The sequence below is a fragment of the Salmo salar genome, chromosome 06 (genome assembly GCF_965601325.2).
Source record: "Salmo salar chromosome 06, fSalSal1, whole genome shotgun sequence".
Lineage (NCBI taxonomy): Eukaryota > Metazoa > Chordata > Actinopteri > Salmoniformes > Salmonidae > Salmo > Salmo salar.
Window position 1 is genome coordinate 87,212,520 of NC_138296.1, and position 22,532 is coordinate 87,235,051.

Below are 22,532 nucleotides of genomic sequence, written 5' to 3' on the forward strand. Positions count from 1 at the left end.
CTTGATGTAATGTATCACTAGCCACTTTAAACAATGCCGCTTTTATATGTTTACATATCCTACATTACTCATCTCATATGTATATACTGTACTCTATACCATCCACTGCATCTTGCCTATGCCGTTCTATACCATCACTCATTCATATGTTTTTAATGTACATATTCTTATTCATTCCTTTACACTTGTGTGTATAAGGTAATTGTGGTGAAATTGTTAGGTTAGATTACTCGTTGGATATTACTGCATTGTCGGAAGTAGAAGCACAAGCTTTTCGCTACACTCACATTACCATCTGCTAACCATGTGTATGTGACAAATAAAATTTGATTTGATTTGAAGTGGAAGGGGGAAAAGACAGCATTCAGATGTCAAGACAGCGCTGCTCTGAGACAAGCATGGGGACTGGTCTTGATAAATAAATGAGATTTTTATTTTCACTGAATCTCCGTTTGGGTATTAGTTAGACTATAATTAGGGCGTGGAAATGTTAGGATTATTTTGCTCTTACTGTAGTACTGTAGCCTACTTCCTACCGGCCACGTTGTACAGCGCCATTATGGGCTATTAGCAGGACAGTAGATACTTTGTGCAAGGCAATTGATCAACATTAAAAACTTTCAGGATGGGGCCTCCCGATTGGCGCAGTGGTCTAAGACACTGCATCACAGTGCAAACTGTGTTGTTACGTGACCGGGAGACCCATGATGTGACGGTGGGCTTTTGGTTTCTCTCCCTCTAAAAACAGAAATAAATCAATCAATCAAATGTATTTATAAAGCCCTTTTTTACATCAACTGATGTCACAAAGTGCAATACAGAAACCCAGCCTAAAACCCCAAACTGCAAGCAATGCAGATGTAGAAGCATGGTGGCTAGGAAACACACCCAAGAAAGGCAGGAACCTGGGAAGAAACTTAGAGAGGAACCAGGCTCTGAGGGGTGGTCAGTCCTCTTCTGGCTGTGCTGGGTGGAGATTATAACAGTACATGGCCAAGATGTTTAAATGTTCATAGATGACCAGCAGGGTGAAATAATAATAATCCCAGTGGTTGTAGAGGATGCAACAGGTCAGCACCTCAGGAGTAAATGTCAGTTGGCTTTTCATAGCTCATCATTCAGAGTTAGACAGCAGGTGTGGTAGAGAGAGAGAGTTGAAAACAGCAGGTCCGAGACAAGGTAGCATGTCCGGTGAACAGGTCAGGGTTCCATAGCTGCAGGCAGAAGAGTTGAAACTGGAGCAGCAGCACGACCAGGTGGACTGGGGACAGCAAGGAGTCATCAGGCCAGGTAGTCTTGAAGCATGGTCCTAGGGCTCAGGTCCTCCAAGAGAAGAAAAAGAGAAAGAGAGAGCGAGAAAGAAAGAAAGAAAGAAAGAGAGAAAGAGAGAGAATTAGATGGAGCATATTTAAATTCACACAGGACACCGGATAAGACAGGAGAAATACTCCAGATATAACAGACTAACTGTAGCCCCCCGACACATAAACTATTGCAGCATAATTACTGGAGGCTGAGACAGGAAGGGTTGGGAGACACTGTGGCCCCATCCGATGATACCCCTGGACATGGCCAACCGGGCAGGATATAACCCCACCCACTTTGCCAAAGCACAGCCCCCACACCACAAGAGGGATATCTTCAACCACCAACTTACTACCCTGAGACAAGGCTGAGTATAGCCCACGAAGATCTCCCCCATGGCACAAATCCGAGGGGGGTGCCAACCAGGACAGGAAGATCACATCAGTGACTCAACCCACTCAAGTGATGCACCCCTCCTAGGGACGGCATGGAAGAGCACCAGTAAGCCAGTGACTCAGGCCCTGTAATAGGGTTAGAAGCAGAGAATCCTAATAGAGAGAGGGGAACTGGCTAGGCAGAGACAGCAAGGGTGGTTCGTCGCTCCAGTAATAACAAACTGTCTTTATTTACAAATCAGTAATAATGTCTCACCCCATGTTCAAGAATGGCCTTTTTCTTGCTCACTTTCGGTTATTTTAAAACAAAATTATTTCCAAAATATCTTAGTTTTTTAACATGTCATAGAAAGTTGGTTGCAATTTCAGTTTAATCCACTAGAAAAGACAAATAATACAACAAATATTGTGGTTCAACTCAGATATACTAATTCATAAAAAATAACTTTATCAATTGAAACCTTTAACAAGTGGAAGGGGGAAAAAGTATGAATAATATTTTTATTAACCCTGCATTATAATTATATAAAAGACCCTTATTCTGTTTTTATTCACAGTAGTGATAGACAGCTGGAGGCATTTTATTAAATAATGGTTATATTGAAATTGAAAAAACCTCATCCAGGGAAGGTATTGTTTTCTTAGCTAGGTAGGAGAATTCTCTACCTGGGCGGACTGTGAGAGGATCATGTACAAACGCAATGATATCCTTGGGCATGCTGTAGTCTTCAAATCTGGTGGAGAAGTTGTCCCTCAGCTGCTTGATGAAATCTTACATCACCTCTGTGACAATGCTGCGGCCTGGTCCCTCTGCCTGTCGTTTCTTCAGTGTGCTGAAGTGCAGTAGCCTTCCAGATGACAAATCAAAATCGAACAACTCAAGCTTCCTAGTAAAGGCCTCACATTTCTCCACCATGTCCACGTCTGTTTCCCTCTTCCTTCTAACTGCAGATTTAACCCGTTTAAGTTACACAATATGTCTGCGAAAAAAGCTGTGTTTGCAACTTGCAGTTAACGATTCAATGTTTCTGCATCGGGCCTCTATATGGGGCGGGAAGGCCACTGAAAGTTCTATGCTTAGATTCATAATTAGTCTGAGATTGAATTATTTGCAAACAGCGATATTTTCATAGCAAATAATAAATACTGGCTTGGCATTGGGAAAAGATGGAGAGATGAATGCATATATTGCTGTACATTCTCTGAATCTTTGAATTTCATTTTCCACATTTCTTCTTGATACATTTTGAGAGTGACATTTTATCTTGTTGTCAAGCATATCGTTCTGAACAAATGTTGACATTAAAAAAAGTAGTGTAGCCTACAGTAGGCTACGTAGACCACCGATCAACGCCTAGAGAAATAGACAAAAATAATAATTTAATAGACATAGTGTAACGGCCGTCGTCAGATTGAGTCCAAGGTGCAGCGGAGGATGTGTTCATATTAAGGATTTTAATAAACGAATGAACACTATACAAAAAGAAAACACGACAAGGAATGACAGCCAAACAGTCCTGTCAGGATTAACAAACCTAGACAGAAAACATTCACCCACAAACCCCAAAGGAAAAACAGGCTGCCTATGTATGACTCCCAATCAGCAACAACGATCTACACCTGTTCCTGATTGAGAGCCATACACGGCCGAAACAAAGAAAACCTCTAGTACAGCCAATATTACAAAACTCAAATGCTTCTCAAGGATGCCCTCTGGTGGTCAAACTAGCACTAACTAGCATTAATGGCAACAATGGCTGACAATTAAATAACGTGCCATAGAATTCTGTGGCAGCCCATACGGTGTGCTGCAGTGTGACGCAACTTTCAACCACTGGACATAGGTATTCCTCTTGTCCAGATGGGATAGGGCAGTGTGCAGTGCAATGGCGATTACATCGTCTGTGGATCTATTGGTGCTGTAAGCAAATTGAAGCGGGTCTAGGATGGCAGGTAAGGTAGAGGTGATATAATACTTAACTAGCCTCTCAAAGGACTTCATGATGACAGAAGTGAGTGCTACAAGGCGATAGTCATTAGTTCAGTTACCTTTGCTTTCTTGGGTGCCTTAACTTACCTCATTTGCACTCACTGTATATAGACTTTTTGTTTTCTTTTGTTCTACTGTATTATTGACTGTATGTTTTGTTTATTCCATGTGTAACTCTGTGTTGTTGTATGTGTCGAATTGCTAGGCTTTATCTTGGCCAGGTCGCAGTTGCAAATGAGAACTTGTTCTCAACTAGCCTACCTGGTTAAATAAAGGTGAAATAAAAAAATTAAAACATGGTGGACATCTTGAAGCAAGTGGGGACAGCAGACTGGGATAGGGAGAGATTGGATATGTCCGTAAACACTCCAGCCAGCTGGTCTGCTCATACTCTGAGGACACGGCTACAGATGCCGTCTGGGCCGGCAGCCTTGCGAGGGTTAATGCGCTTAAATGTCTTACTCACGTCGGACACGGAGAAGGAGAGCCCACAGACCTTGGTAGTGGGCTACGTCAGTGGTGCTGTGTTATCCTCAAAGCGGGTGAAGAAGGTGTTTAGCTTGTCCGGAAGCAAGACATCGATGTCTACGACGTTGCTGGTTTTCCCTTTGTAGTCCATGATTGTCTGTAGACCTGCAACATACATCTCGTGTCTGAGCCATTGAATTGCACCTCCACTTTGTTTCTGTGCTGACGTTTTGCCCGATTGATTGCCTTATAAAGGGAATAACTACACTGTTTGTATTCGGCCATATTCCCAGTCACCTTGCCATGGTTAAATTTCGGTGGTTCGTGCTTTCAGTTTTGCGCGAATGCTGCCATCTATCCATGGTTTCTGGTTTGGGTAGGTTTTAATAGTCACAGTGGGTACAACATCTCCTATACACTTCCTGATGAACTCACTCACCATATCCGTGTATTCGTCTATGTTATTCTTAGGGGCTACCCGGAAAATATCCCAGTCCACGTGATCAAAACAATCTTGAGGCATGGATTCCGATTGGTCAGACCAGCATTGAATTGACCTTAGTACGGGTACTTCCTGTTTGAGTTTCTGCCTATAGGAAGGGAAGAGCTATATGGAGTCATGATCAGATTTGCCGAAGGTAGGGTGAGAGAGGGCCTTGTAGGCATTTTGGTTATTTATTCCTGTCTCCGCGATGTACTGAGAACCCAGCTTTTTGTAGAAACGGGGACAGTATATCCCGAAAGAGACATTTTTCTGTGAAACAGAGTATGTTACAATCCCTGATGTCTCTCTGGAAGGAGATCCTCGCCCTGAGCTTGTCTACTTTATTGTCCAGAGACTAAACATTAGCGAGTCATATACCAGGGAGTTATGGATGGTGTGCATGCCTCCTGAGTCAGACCTGAATTCTTAGGACCTCGAAGCAGAGCTGCCATATCTGTCGGCGCCATCTTTTCTAGAATACGTTTCTGAGTGACAGTGATGGCTTTGCATAGTCACTTTGTTGCATTTTTTGTGGGACTGTAAAAAAATGCCTGGAACTTAAAAGAATGTTATGGACCGTTCCCCATGCTTTTATAATAATGGTTCTGTTCCGGAACAGTATAAATCACTTTTGTTTTCGGTTCTGATTCTGTTCCTCAACATTTTTTTATAGTTGCCTACCCCTGACATGCAGCACGTACTGTAGTCACAATCATTTTTATTACATTTTTTATTTAACCTTTATTTAACTAGGCAAGTCGCAGGGCCAATTGTGTGCTGCCCTATGGGACTCCCGATGTGATCCAGCCTGGATCATTATAGGAGTGATTTCTCTCTCTCTCTCTCTCTCTCTCTCTCTCTCTCTCTCTCTCTCTCTCTCTCTCTCTCTCTCTCTCTCTCTCTCTCTCTCTCTCTCTCTCTTTGTTAATTTGTGTTTCGTGATGCAAATGTACTTTGCTTTTCTGTAATTTCTACTCATAATCACATCCACACAGGAAAGCTGTCTTCTCTCTCTTAGTTTCTAAACTAAACTTGTGATAACGAGTTAGTTCAGGGTTCACCATGGTTCATCACAACAAGCAGCCAGGAATCTCAGTCTAATTCTGGCTCCCTCCGGAACATCTTCACACAGAGACAGGCAGGCAGACAGACAGACAGACAGACAGAAAGACAAGGGCCTAATCAGCCTGTAGTCTCATTCAGATGTGCTGTTCTGCCTGCCTGCCTGACTGGAATACACACACACACACACACACACACACACACACACACACACACACACACACACACACACACACACACACACACACACACACACACACACACGCACACACACACACACACACAGAGGCTCTAACAGCGGGGCATTGTGGAGCTCAGACACCCTAATAATGATGCTGTCTAACCCCACTCTTGGGAAAGAAGCTTGTAACTGTCTGTGGTCTATCTTTGGAGGGATTTGGCACAAAACAACAGAAAACAAATTTGGCCCATCTGGAAAATGTGCTCTCTCATTAGGAACGAACTGCAATACATTAGATATGAGTATTTCTTCTACCTAGTGTCACTGGGTCCACTCCCATCCAGTCTTTGATCATCCTAGCTTATTTTGGAAGTTTTCAGAAGAAGTTTTCAGTTGCTGAAGGTTGCTGAAGGTTGCTGCCGGTGTACTTTTTTCCTCTTACTTAAACATTGCTGTGGTACTTTACTGTTGAAGTTTTCGGTTGCTGAAGTTATCTGGCCTGGTGAACACTTCTCTCTAACTAAAACACTATCGCAGTACTGATCTGAGGAAGTTTTGGCATACTTAGCTTTCCCATCTTCACTAAAACATAGGCTAGCGTCTGTGGTAGATAGCTATTGGATTATAGATCTTGCCTCAGTAACTGACCTCTACAGATTTAGATTAAACAGACAGTGACTTTCTCTCAAGTCATAGCCCGTTGTCTTTCAGGCCCATTTAGACTGCCAGAGTATGGCTGACACCATCTCTCTCCCTCCCAGCAAGCCAGCCTCCCAGACCAGCCAGATCTCCTCGAGAAGTCTCAGAGGAAGGAAGATGATAAGTATTCAGGTGAGACAGCAGACATTTAACACAAAGAGACTCTCTCTCTCTTGTCTATTGAGCATCAATACACAACATCCCCAATCAACTTCCTCAACCCCATGATAGTCCTGTCAGACACTCCACAGAGTGGATGTTTTCCATTTTCTCCTCAAAGTGGTGTGTGCATGCATTTGTGTATGTATGTACAGTGCCCTCAGAAGGTATTCAGACCCCTTGACATTTTCCTTTTTTTTGTTAGGTTACAGCCTATTCTAAAATGGATTTAAAAAAAACTAAAACAGGTTTTTTGAAATGTTTGCTAATTTATAAAAGATACAATACTGAAATATTACAATACTGAAATATTACAGTTTGGCCGGGTGGCCGGCTCTAGGAAGGGTCTTGATACCCTTCCACAGAACTGTGCCTCGACACAATCCTATCTCGTAGCCCTGTGGACAATTCCTTCGTTTATCATGTCTTGGTTTTTGCTCTGACATGCACTGTCAACTGTGGGACCTTATGTATATAGACAGGTGTGTGCCTTTCAAAAATAATTTCCAATAAATATAATTTACCACAGGTGGACTCCAATAAAGTTGTAGAAACATCTCAAGGATGATCAATGGAAACAGGATGCACCTGAGCTCAATTTCAAGTCTCATAGCAAAAGGTCTGAATACTTATGTAAATAAGGAATTTCTGTTTTTAATTTTGTATACATTTGCTAAAATGTATATGTTAAGAGAATTATGTTCTCAATGTTAACTTCATTTAAAATACTCAGTCTGCAACCCGGAATTGGTAAGATTCTGGTTGAATGAAATAGACAGAGTCCCAGTTTACAAGAGGCAGAATGTTTATTCACGAGAACGTTCTGAAGTCCATTGTACAGAGACATAATTTTTATACTTCACTCCTTACTTATGCACACATATACACACAAACATTAAGGCCCCAGATCTCTTAACACTGTAGATCATTACCCAGCCGACACTTTCATTCCTCTGAGATTAGGTTAACCTTGAGGGGTACTCCCTCTCATATCTTAAACCCTCAGAGTTCAAGCTAAGGCAGGTCAACCACAGTTTAACAGTTCTTGGTGTTTACTTAAACACACAGACACACATTCTTCTCGTTCCCAGTCCAACCTCGTTAGATTTATGTTTAACCCTTTAGTTACTCATTCTACATGTTACGTAGACCATATCCCTAATAGTTACGTTTCAGGGTAGAATTATTTAATCATTACATTCAAACATATAAATCCCTTAACAGTATAAAACTATGTTTTTCCTTTGAAATTATGGGGTATTGTGTGTAGATTGCTGAGGAATAAAAATACATTTTTGAATAAGGCTGTAAGGTAACAAAATGTGGAAAAAGTGAAGGGGTCTGAATACTTTCCGACTATACTGTATGTATGTGTAGGTGTATGTATGGTATGTGTGTGTGTGCACTGGTGCCCATCTGTGTCCATGCGTCTGCACCTGCTATAATTAATCAGTTCCCTCAGACCCAGCCGGCCCTTTAATTAAGAGGAATGAGCAGGCGAGTTGAGCCACACACACACACACACACACACACACACACACACACACACACACACACACACACACACACACACACACACACACCATCACCACGCAGTGCAACAACAGCCAGTTGGGGGGAGAGAGGGAGGAGTGGAGAGAGGGAGAGAGGAGGGTAATCTAGCAGGTGTGGGGATGGATGAGTGACAGGTGATAAGACGCATCGTGTCACTGATGCATCATCAGAGAACCAACATCAATCGGCAGTCAGTTGAGAGAGGGAGGAGAGGAGAGGGATGACAGAGGGAGGAGAGGAGAGGGATAAGAGAGGGAGGAGAGGAGAGGGATGACAGAGGGAGGAGAGGAGAGGGAGGAGAGAGGGAGGAGAGGAGAGGGATGACAGAGGGAGGAGAGGAGAGGGATGACAGAGGGAGGAGAGGAGAGGGATAAGAGAGGGAGGAGAGGAGAGGGATGACAGAGGGAGGAGAGGAGAGGGATGACAGAGGGAGGAGAGGAGAGGGATGACAGAGGGAGGAGAGGAGAGGGATGACAGAGGGAGGAGAGGAGAGGGATGACAGAGGGAGGAGAGGAGAGGGATGACAGAGGGAGGAGAGAGGGAGAAGAGGAGAGAGATGAGAGAGGGAGGAGAGGAGAGGGATGACAGAGGGAGGAGAGGAGAGGGATGACAGAGGGAGGAGAGAGGGAGAAGAGGAGAGAGATGAGAGAGGGAGGAGAGGAGAGGGATGACAGAGGGAGGAGAGAGGGAGAAGAGGAGAGAGATGAGAGAGGGAGGAGAAGAGAGGGATAAGAGAGGGAGGAGAGGAGAGGGATAAGAGAGGGAGGAGAGGAGAGGGATGACAGAGGGAGGAGAGAGGGAGAAGAGGAGAGAGATGAGAGAGGGAGGAGAGGAGAGGGATGACAGAGGGAGGAGAGGAGAGGGATGACAGAGTGAGGAGAGGAGAGGGATGACAGAGGGAGGAGAAGAGAGGGATGACAGAGGGAGGAGAGGATAGGGATGACAGAGGGAGGAGAGGAGAGGGATGACAGAGGGAGGAGAGGAGAGGGATGACAGAGGGAGGAGAAGAGAGGGATAAGAGAGGGAGGAGAGGAGAGGGATGACAGAGGGAGGAGAGGGATGACAGAGGGAGGAGAGAGGGAGAAGAGGAGAGAGATGAGAGAGGGAGGAGAGGAGAGGGATGACAGAGGGAGGAGAGAGGGAGAAGAGGAGAGAGATGAGAGAGGGAGGAGAAGAGAGGGATAAGAGAGGGAGGAGAGGAGAGGGATGACAGAGGGAGGAGAGAGGGAGAAGAGGAGAGAGATGAGAGAGGGAGGAGAAGAGAGGGATAAGAGAGGGAGGAGAGGAGAGGGATGACAGAGGGAGGAGAGGAGAGGGATGACAGAGGGAGGAGAGGAGAGGGATGAGAGAGGGAGGAGGGGAGAGGGATAAGAGAGGGAGGAGAGGAGAGGGATGACAGAGGGAGGAGAGAGGGAGAAGAGGAGAGAGATGAGAGAGGGAGGAGAAGAGAGGGAGGAGAGGAGAGGGATGACAGAGGGAGGAGAGAGGGAGAAGAGGAGAGAGATGAGAGATGGAGGAGAGGAGAGGGATGACAGAGGGAGGAGAGAGGGAGAAGAGGAGAGAGATGAGAGAGGGAGGAGAAGAGAGGGATAAGAGAGGGAGGAGAGGAGAGGGATGACAGAGGGAGGAGAGAGGGAGAAGAGGAGAGAGATGAGAGAGGGAGGAGAAGAGAGGGATAAGAGAGGGAGGAGAGGAGAGGGATGACAGAGGGAGGAGAGGAGAGGGATGACAGAGGGAGGAGAGGAGAGGGATGAGAGAGGGAGGAGAGGAGAGGGATAAGAGAGGGAGGAGAGGAGAGGGACGAGAGAGGGAGAAGAGGAGAGAGATGAGAGAGGGAGGAGAAGAGAGGGATAAGAGAGGGAGGAGAGGAGAGGGATGAGAAGAGAGGGATGACAGAGGGAGGAGAGGAGAGGGATAAGAGAGGGAGGAGAGGAGAGGGATAAGAGAGGGAGGAGAGGAGAGGGAGGAGAGAGGGAGAAGAGGAGAGAGATGAGAGAGGGAGGAGAAGAGAGGGATAAGAGAGGGAGGAGAGGAGAGGGATGAGAGAGGAATGTGTTCTCTCCAGTGCCCTGTTGCTCGTTTATTGAATCACTCATCATTTCACTGACTCTGACTTTGTCAATTCTGCTGTGCTGACTCACTCACTGCTTAGTGGTTTAAGCTAGTCCTTGGACATTATTTCACTCACTAATACAGTCATACATATATTATTCTGGTCATTCTACAATAAACTGTTAACTGTTTTATCTGTCTACAGCAGTGAATGATCCTCAGAGGAGGAAGAGGAGGACCATCCTCAGTGAATTTCATAAAAATAAAAATAGTGAAACATTTTTAAAGTTACTCCTTCTCTTTTTCCACATTTTGTACGTTACAGCCTTATTCGAAAATGGATTAAAATAAAACCCCTCATTAATCTGGGGCAGAAGGGTAGCCTAGTGGTTAGAGTGTTGGCTAAATAACCGAAAGGTTGCCAGTTCAAATCCCTGAGCTGACAAGGTACAAATCTGTCATTCTGCCCCTGAACAAGGTAGTTAACCCACTGTTCCTAGGCTGTCATTGAAAATAAGAATTTGTTCTTAACTGACTTGCCTAGTTAAATAAAGATAAAATCTACACACAATACCCCATAATGACAAAGTGAAAACAGTTTTTTGGAAATGTTTGCCAATTTATAAAAAATAATATACAGAAATAGCTTATTTACAAAAATATTCAGACCCTTTGCTATGAGACTTGAAATTGAGCTCAGGTGCATCCTGTTTCCATTGATCATCCTTGAGATGTTTATACAATTGATTGGACATGATTTGGAAGAAATATGTCAGAGCAAAAAACAAGCCATGATGTCAAAGGAATTGTCTGTAGTTCTCCGAGACAGGATTGTACAGCATCAAAGGTCCCCAAGAACACGGTGGAGTATAGCAGTTTTCCTGTGGTGGAGAGCATTGTGCTGGAGATGACTCATGTATAGCATGTAACTAGGCAAGTCGGTTAAGAACAAATTCTTATTTACCATGACAGTGGGTTAACTGCCTTGTTCAGGGGTAGAACAACAGATTTTTACCTTGTCAGCTCAGGGTTTTGATCCAGCAACCTTTCAGTTACTGGCCCAATGCTCTAACCACTAGGCTACCTTCTACGCTGCATAGCAGTATGCCTGTGGTGGAGACCTGTGATGTATAGCAGTATGCCTGTGGTGGAGACCTGTGATGTATAGCAGTATGCCTGTGGTGGAGACCTGTGATGTATAGCAGTTTGCCTATGGTGGAGACCTGTGGCATATACAATACCATTCAAAAGTTTGGGTTCACTTAGAAATGTCCTTGTTTTTTAAAGAAAATCACTTTTTTTGTCCATTAAAATAACATCAAATTGATCGGAAATACAGTGTAGACATTGTTAATGTTGTAAATGACTATTGTAGCTGAAAACGGCTGATTTTTAATGGAATATCTACATAGGCGTACAGAGGCCCATTATCCTGTGTTACAATGGCATGTTGTGTTAGCTAATCCAAGTTTATCATTTTAAAAGGCTTACTGATCATTAGAAAACCCTTTTGCAATTATGTTAGCACAGCTAAAAAACTTTTGTGCTGATTAAAGAAGCAATAAAACTGGCCTTCTTTAGACTTCTTTGGAGCATCAGCATTTGTGGGTTTGATTACAGGCTCAAAATGGCTAGAAACAAAGACCTTTCTTCTGAAACTCGTCAGTCTATTCTTGTTCTGAGAAATGAAGGCTATTCCATGTGAATAATTGCCAAGAAACTGAAGATCTCATACAACGCTGTGTGCTACTTCCTTGACAGAACAGCGCAAACTGTCTCTAACCAGAATAGAAAGAGGAGTGGGAGGCCACGGTTCACAACTGAGCAAGAGGACAAGTACATTAGAGTGTCTAGTTTGAGAATCAGATGCCTCACAAGTCCTCAACTGGCAGCTTCATGAAATAGTACCCGCAGAACACCAATCTCAATGTCAACAGTGAAGATGCGACTCCGGGATGCTGGCCTTCTAGGCAGAGTTGCAAAGAAAAAGCCATTTCTCAGACTGGCCAATAAAAATAAAAGATTAAGATGGGCAAAAGAACACAGACACTGGACAGAGGAATATTGGAAAAAAGTGTTCCATTTGTGCCTGTTTGCTGTCAGATGGCTTCCATGTGTCCTGTAGGAGTCTCAGCAGTAGAAGGAGTTGGTGGAGCAGTGTTAAGTAAAAAAAAAAGATAATTGGAGTCCTGCAGCACCAACTGGACAAGTCCAAACAACAGATACAGGAATACAGGGTACTGGACTACATTACCCACAATACACATTGATATGCATACAGCAAATATTAGCATTATAATACCTAGAAACCCAAGTAGAGGCTTTAAAAAAACAGTTGGACAAAACCTTGTTATTCCAACGCACTTTTAAGAATTGGTCTTTTCAAAGATCACTTTGTTTATTTTGTTATAGTTCAGAAATACCGGTAGGATTGTGAAACACATGCCTGCCGACAGTACTTAGCACCTCTGAACAGAGTTTTGGCAGTCAATCTCTTTTGTGTTCACACGGCAAAGAACTTGAAGTCATCAGCCACTCAGCCTGGCCACAGTTGGCATTAGCGTTGTTTGTAAATGCATGTCCGTGTGTGTTACTTAGTTCATGGTCTAGATTCCAATGTTAGTTGCTGCACTAATGTTGCTATTTTGTAGAAAGTCTGTGTTGATATTAACCAGATGGCCACATCTTAATAACTACCTAGCAAGATGATGAAGAAACTATTTATTTCACTCTCCACAATCCCATACTACCAGTGCCAGCCCATAGACAAATGTTTGGCTAGATAATGTTAGCATATTCGCTAGTTAGCACAACATAGCTTGTTAGCTAAGGACATTGCACTAAGACAGCAGCTAACACAGGCAACCGTTTCACAGAAACCAATCCATTGTGATTTAATTATAACATCAACACTAGCTAAAGTGGTTATTGCATCTGTGCACTTAGCCAGCTACCATCCCATAGCCTACATTGCATATGAAGTATGACTGGCTCGTGACCTACAGTTGAAGTTGTACGTTTACATAGACTTCGGTAGGAGTCATTAAAACTTGTTTTTCAACCACTCCACAAATTTCTTCGAAACAAACTATAGTTTTGGCAAGTCCGGTAGGACATCTACTTTGTGCATGACACAAGTAATTTTTCCAACAATTGTTTACAGACAGATTATTTCACTTATAATTCACTGTATCACAATTCCAGGGGTCAGAAGTTTTCATACACTAAGTTAACTGTGCCTTTAAACAACTTGGAAAATTACAGAAAATTATGTCATGACTTTAGAAGCTTCTAATAGGCTAATTGACATCATTTGAGTCAACTGGAGGTGTACCTGTGGATGTATTTCAAGGCCTACCTTCAAACTCAGTGCCTCTTTGCTTGACATCATGGGAAAATCAAAAGAAATCAGCCAAGACCTCAGAAAAAAATGTAGACCTCCACAAGTCTGGTTCATCCTTGGGAGCAATTTCCAAATGCCTGAAGTTACCACGTTCATCTGTACAAACGATAGTACGCAACTATAAACACCATGGCACCACGCAGCCGTCATACCACTCAGGAAGGAGACGCGTTCTGTCTCCTAGAGATGATCGCACTTTGGTGTGAAAAGTGCAAATCAATCCCAGAACAATAGCAAAGGACCTTGTGAAGATGCTAGAGGAAACTGGTACAAAAGTATCTATATCCACAGTAAAACGAGTCCTATATCGACATAACCTGAAAGGCCGCTCAGCAAGGAAGAAACCACTGGTCCAAAACCGCCATTAAAAAGCCAGACTACGGTTTGCAACTGCACATGGGGACGAAGATCTTACTTTTTGGAGAAATGTCCTCTGGTCTGATGAAACAAAAATATAACTGTTTGGCAATAACAACCATTGTTATGTTTGGAGGAAAAAGGGGGAGGCTTGCAATCTGAAGAACATCATCCCAACTGTGAAGCACGGGGGTGGCAGCATCATGTTGTGGGGGTGGTTTGCTGCAGGAGGGACTGGTGCACTTCACAAAATATATATTGAAGCAACATTACAAGACATCAGTAAGGAAGATAAAGCTTGGTCGCAAATGGGTCTTCCAAATGGACAATGACCCCAAGCATACTTACAAAGTTTTGGCAAAATGGCTTAAGGATAACAAAGTCAAGGTATTGAAGTGGCCATCAATCACAAAGCCCTAACCTCAATCCCATAGAAAATTTGTGGGCAGAACTGAAAAGGCTTGTGCGATCAAGGAGGCCTACGAACCTGACTCCGTTACACCAGCTCTGTCAGGAGGAATGGGCCAAAATTCACCCAGCTTATTGTGGCAAGCTTCTGGAAGGCTACCTGAACCGTTTGACTCAAGTTAAAGAATTTAAAGGCAATGGGAATGTGATGGAAAAAATAAAAGCTGAAATCATTCTCTCAACTATTATTTTGACATTTCACATTCTTAAAATAAAGTGGTGATCCTAACTAACCTAAGACAGGGGATTTTTACTAGGATTAAATGTCAGGAATTGTGACAAACTGAGTTTAAATGTATTTGGCTAAGGTGTATGTAAACTTCCGACTTCAACTGTAGCTGTACGGAGAAAAGGCCCTCTTTCTTTCCTTTTTGTTGTCACTCCTGTTGGCTCCCTCCACTTAAGAGTTTGTGCTCTCTGATTGGCTCAAAGTCAAGTTGTTGGCCACTGATGAGCATTGTGATTCTACAAAAAGAAAAGGCAGGTTCGTTGCTACCAGGTCGGCATGCAGCAGGTACCGCTTTTGTTCAAGAAATTGAAGGAATGGCCTCCCACTGTGATATGTACCTATCGGCAGTCTATCGGCAGTGAGATTCTCTGTGTGTTTATATGGTCACCCTGAAAGCTTTCCAGCTTACTACAGATACCTGCTGAGCGCCTGGGTGTATTGTTTATCCACAACTGGCCTTAAAACATTACATTTGCATCATGTATGGATATATCCAAGCCAATGTTGGCAAACACAAGGATAGAGAGAGGATAGTAACTTCCAGTCAGTCCTAATCATCAGATGTATCTTCTCACAGAGAAACATCATCGCATTGTTGCCAGCAGATTGACATCAGCGTGTCTATTCCCCCAGCACAGCAACCACATCGTCCAAACACACACGGCGCAGCCACATTGTAGCCACTTCTTAAAGTGCATTAATCTGCCGACTCTGCTAAGTTGCCAAACGACTCCTGTGTTGATCCATAAGTGCTGATGGTATTAGTGCCTAATAGCATGCTGCCCACAAGGAGTTGATTTAAGGAAAGTAGAGGAACAAAAGTATTTAGGTTCTTGGCTTTCGCTATGATTGCAGTTAGCAGCAATCTGTTTCAGGACAGATTACTGATTGTATCTGTTCTCGCTTACCGCTGGTTCTGGGGACCCACAGTATGAGCACTGAGCAGGCTTTTTCCAACCTAGTTTTAAGGCCTGATTCAACTAATCAAGCATGATGATAAGTTACTTAGTTGAATTAGTTGTATTAGTGTTGAACTGGAGCAAAACCCTGCTACCCCTGTTGGATCACCCCCAGTTTCTTCTGCGCAATGAGTCTGGATCTGAGTACCTCCCAGGCGAATGCAAATGCATTCTAACCATTCTGATTGGTCCCAGAAACCGATGGGTTCGGTTTGATACTCTGATCGGTTACGGATGATCCAATCACTCGTGACTTTGTTTTGTACAACACTCCTCATTTTGATGTCACCAAAAACAACTTATAGGTTTATATGTCCACTACAGCCTTATTTCAGCTACAATATACACTGCTCAAAAAAATAAAGGGAACACTAAAATAACACATCCTAGATCTGAATGAATGAAATAATCTTATTAAATACTTTTATCTTTACATAGTTGAATGTGCTGACAACAAAATCACACAAAAATAATCACTCGAAATCCAATTTATCAACCCATGGAGGTCTGGATTTGGAGTCACACTCAAAATTAAAGTGGAAAACCACACTACAGGCTGATCCAACTTTGATGTAATGTCCTTAAAACAAGTCAAAATTAGGCTCAGTAGTGTGTGTGGCCTCCACGTGCCTGTATGACCTCCCTACAATGCCTGGGCATGCTCCTGATGAGGTGGCAGATGGTCTCCTGAGGGATCTCCTCCCAGACCTGGACTAAAGCATCTGCCAACTCCTGGACAGTCTGTGGTGCAACGTGGCGTTGGTGGATGGAGCGAGACATGATGTCCCAGATGTGCTCAATTGAATTCAGGTCTGGGGAACGGGCGGGCCAGTCCATAGCATCAATGCCTTCTTCTTGCAGGAACTGCTGACACACTCCAGCCACATGAGGTCTAGCATTGTCTTGCATTAGGAGGAACCCAGGGCCAACCGCACCAGCATATGTTCTCACAAGGGGTCTGAGGATCTCATCTCGGTACCTAATGGCAGTCAGGCTACCTCTGGAGAGCACATGGAGGGCTGTGCGGCCCCCCCAAAGAAATGCCACCCCACACCATGACTGACCCACCGCCAAACCGGTCATGCTGGAGGATGTTGCAGGCAGCAGAACGTTCTCCACGGCGTCTCCAGACTCTGTCACATCTGTCACATGTGCTCAGTGTGAACCTGCTTTCATCTGTGAAGAGCACAGGGCGCCAGTGGCGAATTTGCCAATCTTGGTGTTCTCTGGCAAATGCCAAACGTCCTGCACGGTGTTGGGCTGTAAGCACAACCCCCACCTGTGGATGTCGGGCCCTCATACCACCCTCATGGAGTCTGTTTCTGACCGTTTGAGCAGACACATGCACATTTTTGGCCTGCTGGAGGTCATTTTGCAGGGCTCTGGCAGTGCTCCTCCTGCTCCTCCTTGCACAAAGGCGGAGGTAGCGGTCCTGCTGCTGGGTTGTTGCCCTCCTACAGCCTCCTCCACGTCTCCTGATGTACTGGCCTGTCTCCTGGTAGCGCCTCCATGCTCTGGACACTACGCTGACAGACACAGCAAACCTTCTTGCCACAGCTCGCATTGATGTGCCATCCTGGATGAGCTGCACTAACTGAGCCACTTGTGTGGGTTGTAGACTCCGTCTCATGCTACCACTAGAGTGAAAGCACCGCCAGCATTCAAAAGTGACCAAAACATCAGCCAGGAAGCATAGAAACTGAGAAGTGGTCTGTGGTCACCACTTGCAGAACCACTCCTTTATTGAGGGGGTCTTGCTAATTGCCTATAATTTCCACCTGTTGTCTATTCCATTTGCAAAACAGCATGTGAAATTCATTGTCAATCAGTGTTGCTTCCTAAGTGGACAGTTTGATTTCACTGAAGTGTGATTGACTTGGAGTTACATTGTGTTGTTTAAGTGTTCCCTTTATTTTTTGAGCAGTATATGTCTACCAACTGCCTCCGCACTTCAAAAGAACCAACACGTCTGCTGTAAAGTAAAAATAAGTTATTGGATTTATGTTCTGTGTGGTGCACGTAGCATTTCACACCTGGGACCACAGGTGCTCTCTCTCTCCCTTTTCCATTTTTTTTTTTTTATTTCACCTTCATTTAACCAGGTAGACAGTTGAGAACAAGCTCTTTACAACTGCGACCTGGCCAAGATAAAGCAAAGCAGTGCAACACAAACAACACAGAGTTACACATTGAATTAAACAAACGTACAGTCAGTAACACAATAGAAAAGTCTATAAACAGTGTGTGCAAATGAAGTAAGGAGGTAAGACAATAGATAGGCCGTATTGGTGAAATAATTACAATTTAGCAATTAAACACTGGAGCGATAGATTTGCAGAAGATGAATGTGCAAGTCTAGATACTGGGGTGCAAAGGAGCAAAAATAAAATCTAACAATATGGGGATGAGGTAGTTGGGTGGGCTAATTACAGATGGGCTATGTACAGGTGCAAAGATCTGTAAGATGCTCTGACAGCTGATGCTTAAAGTTAGTGAGGGAGATATGAGTCTCCAGCTTCAGTGATTTTTGCAATTCGTTCCAGACATTGGCAGCAGAGAACTGGAAGGAAAGGCGGCCAAAGGAGGAGTTGGCTTTGGGGGTGACCAGTGAAATATACCTGATGGGGCGCGTGCTATGGGTGGGTGCTGCTATGGTGACCAGTGAGCTGAGATAAGGCTGGGCTTTACCTAGCAAAGACTTATAGATGACCTGGAGCCAGTGGGTTTGGCGACGAATATGAAATGAGGGCCAGCCAACGAGAGCATACAGGTCGCAGTGGTTGGTATATTATATTCTAGGTCAGAACCGTCCAGAGTAGTGATGCTAGGCGGTGTGCAGGCGTGGGCAGCGATTGGTTGAAGAGCATGCATTTAGTTTTACTTGCATTTAAGGGCAGTTGGAGTCCACGGATGGAGAGTTGTATGGCATTGAAGGTTGTCTGGAGGTTGTCATTTGTTAACACAGTGTCCAAAGAAGGGCCAGAAGTATACAGAATGGTGTCGTCTGCATAGAGGTGGATCAGAGAATCACCAGCAGCAAGAGCGCCTCCATTGATGTATACAGAGAAAAGAGTCAGCCCGAGAATTGAACTCTGTGGCACCCCCATAGAGACTGCCAGAGGTCTGGACAACAGGCCCCCCGATTTGACACACTGAACTCTGTCAGAGAAGTAGTGGGTGAACCAGGCGAGGCAGTCATTTGAGAAACCGATTGACAGAGTCGAAAGCCTTGGCCAGGTCGATGAATACGGCTGCACAGTATTGTTTCTTATCGATGGCGATTATGATATAATTTAAGACCTGCGAACATGGCTGAGGTGCACCCATGACCAGCTCGGAAACCAGATTGCATAGCGGAGAAGGTACTGTGGGATTCGAAATGGTCTGTGATCTGTTTGTTAACTTGGCTTTCGAAGACCTTGGAAAGGCAGGGTAGGATGGATATAGCTCTGTAACAGTTTGGGTCTGGAGTGTCTCCCCCTTTGAAGAGAGGAATGACCGCGGCAGCTTTCCAATCTTTGGGGATCACAGACGATACAAAAGAGAGGTTGAACAGGCTAGTAATAGTGGTTGCAACAATTGCGGCGGATAATTTTAGAAAGAGAGGGTTCAGATTGTCTAGCCCAAAACATCAGCTATCTGGATTTGGGTGAAGGAGAAATGGGGGAGGCTTGGGCAAGTTGCTGTGGGGGGTGCAGAGCTGGGTAGCCAGGTGGGTAGCCAGGTGGAAAGCATGGCCAGCCGTAGAGAAATGCTGTTTGAAATTCTCAATTATCGTAAATGTTTCCTTGCCTCAGCGTTTCCCTCAGGGGCTTACAAAGTTAAAGCCTCATCCTCACCATGTTAAAGCTGAATACCGTGCTTTCATATACTGGTATTAGTGTTTCTGTAAACTTCACTGCACACTGAGTATACCAAACATTAGGAACACATTGCTAATATTGAGTTGCATTCCCCCCTTCTGCCCTCAGAACAGCCTCAAATCGTCAGGGCATGCACTCTACAAGGTGTCGAAAGCGTTCCACAGGGATGCTGGCCCACGTTGACTACAATGGTTCTCACAGTTGTGTCAAGTTGGCTGGATGTCCTTTGGGCGGTGGACCATTCTTGATACACACGGGAAACTGTTGAGCGTGAAAAATCCAGCAGCATTGCAGTTCTTGACACAAACCTACTACCATACCCCATTCAAAGTCACTTAAATATTTTGTCTTGCCCATTCACCCGATGAATGGCACACATACACAATCCCTGTCTCAATTGTCTCAAGTCTTAAAAATCATTCTTTAACCCTGTCTCCTCCCCTTCATCTACACTGATTGAAGTGGATTTAACAAGTGACATCAATAAGGGATCATAGCTTTTACCTGGATTCACCTGGTCAGTCTATCATGGAAAGAGCAGGCTGACTAATGTTTTGTACTCTCAGTTTATGTCTGAAGACTTTTGTTGATCGAAACTTCTCCATGTTTTTACATCTAAACCTTGATAAAAATCTATTATTTATTAGCTGGACTGAACTGTTTTGTCAGTCAAATTCATGATTTAAAGTGAACTACAGGCCTTGGCCTATAGATATTCTTAGGACGTAGGTCCACAGTCTGTGGCTAAAAGGGTTTGGAAATCTTCTTTTACCCTGAAGACGTCTAATGCATCAGACTTTTCTGAAGCTCTGACAAACCCTGTCAAAAGTATTGGGCTTTCCTCTCAATAAACCCCGGCTTACATGGACTGATAGATTTGAGGTTTATGAGATTATGGAATATAGGCCAAGTACATTGAATCCTCCAGTGAAGAAATACTGTACAAGAGAGAGCTCTTTTGAGAGGTTTTGGGAAGATTCTAACACGTTTATCTATCTGCAGACATATTCTCTGTGATCATATTTGTATTGATTTCATTTTCAGTACATAGATCACAGAATATTACTCAGTATAACACCAAACTGACTAGAAATGAATGAAACATTTAGCCCTTTATGCTATTCGGAACACTACAGTCTATGCTAGTGCACCAGACAGTCCCACATTGCTTCTAAATGAAGAGGAAAAATGCTGCGTTGACTTGTTCAAGGGTGATCAGTTCAGATGCTCTCTTCTATAGTTCCCTATCTTCATAAACTTTACAAGTCTGTTTGGGGTGTGTGGGGTAGATTTCTTTGGTTTTAGCATTTACATTTTAATCATTCCCTGTACAGTTCAGCCCTTACCGGTGGCAGATCCAGAAGGGTGTATCCTATCTATACTGAACACAAATATAAACGCAACATGTAAAGTGTTGGTCCCATGTTTCATGAGCTGAAATAAAAGATCCCAGAAATGTTCCATGTGCACAAAAAGCTTATTTCGCTCAAATTTTGTGCACAAATTTGTTTACATCCCTGTTAGTGAGCATTTCTTTTTTGCCAAGATAATCCATCCACCTGACAGGTGTAGCATATCAATAAGATGATAAAACAGCATGATCATTACACAGATGCACCTTGTGCTCGGGACAACAAAAGGCCACTAAAATGTGCAGTTTTGTCACACAACACAATGCCACAGATGTCTCATGTTTTGAGTGAGCGTTCAATTGGCATGCTGACTGCAGGAATGTCCACCAGAGCTGTTGCCAGATAATTGAATGTTCATTTCTCTACCATAGCCACAAACCAACATCGTTTCAGATAATTCTGCAGTACGTCAAACCAGCCTCACAACCGCAGACCACATGTAACCACGCCAGCCCAGGACCTCCACATCCGGCTCCACCTGTGGGATCGTCTGAGACCAGCCAGCTAATGAAACTGCTGGTTTGCGCAACCGAAGAATTTCTGCACAAACTGTCAGAATCCGTCTTAGGGAATCTCATCTGCATGCTAGTCGTCCTCACTAGGGTCTGACTGCAATTCGGTTTCAGTGGGAAAATGCTCACCTTAAATGGCCACTGGCATGATGGAGAAGTGTTTCAACAATACCGGGCAGTAGGCAGACAGCGTGTATGGCGTCGTGTGGGCAAGCGATTTGCTGATGTCAAATCAGAGTGCCCCATGGTGGAGGTGGGGTGATGGTATGGGCAGGCATAAGCTTCAGACAACGAACACAATTGCATTTTATCAATGGCAATTTGAATGCACAGAGATACCGTGATGAGATCCTGAGGCCTATTGTCGTGAAATTCATCCGCCGCCATCGCCTCATATTTCAGCATGATGTTGATGCACAGCCCCATGTCACAAGGATCTGTACACAATTCTTGGAAGCTGAAAATGTCGCAATTCTTCCATGGCCTGCATACTCACCAGACATTTCACCCATTGAGCATGTTTGGGATCCTCTGGATCGACATGTATGACAGCGTGTTCCAACTTCGCACAGCCATTGAAGAGGAGCGGGACAACATTCCACAGGCCACAATCAACAGCCTGATCAACTCTATGCGAAGGAGATGTGTCACACTGCATGAGGAAAATGGTTACACCAGATACTGACTGGTTTTCTGATCCATGACCCTACCTTTCTTTAAAGGTATCTGTGACCAACAGAAGCATATATGTATTCCCAGTCATGTGAAATCGATAGATTAGGGCCTAATGAATTTATTTCATTTGACAGATTTCTTGATATGAACTGTAGCTAAGTAAAATCTTAAATTGTTGCGTGTTGCATTTATATTTTTGTTCAGTGTAAATTCATTTTTGTTATTTTAAGCAGCTACAGTAAAGGTAATTCAAGCAAGTCGGTAGGTCATTTTGTTTTGTTGTGAAAGAATCTGACTGACTTTTC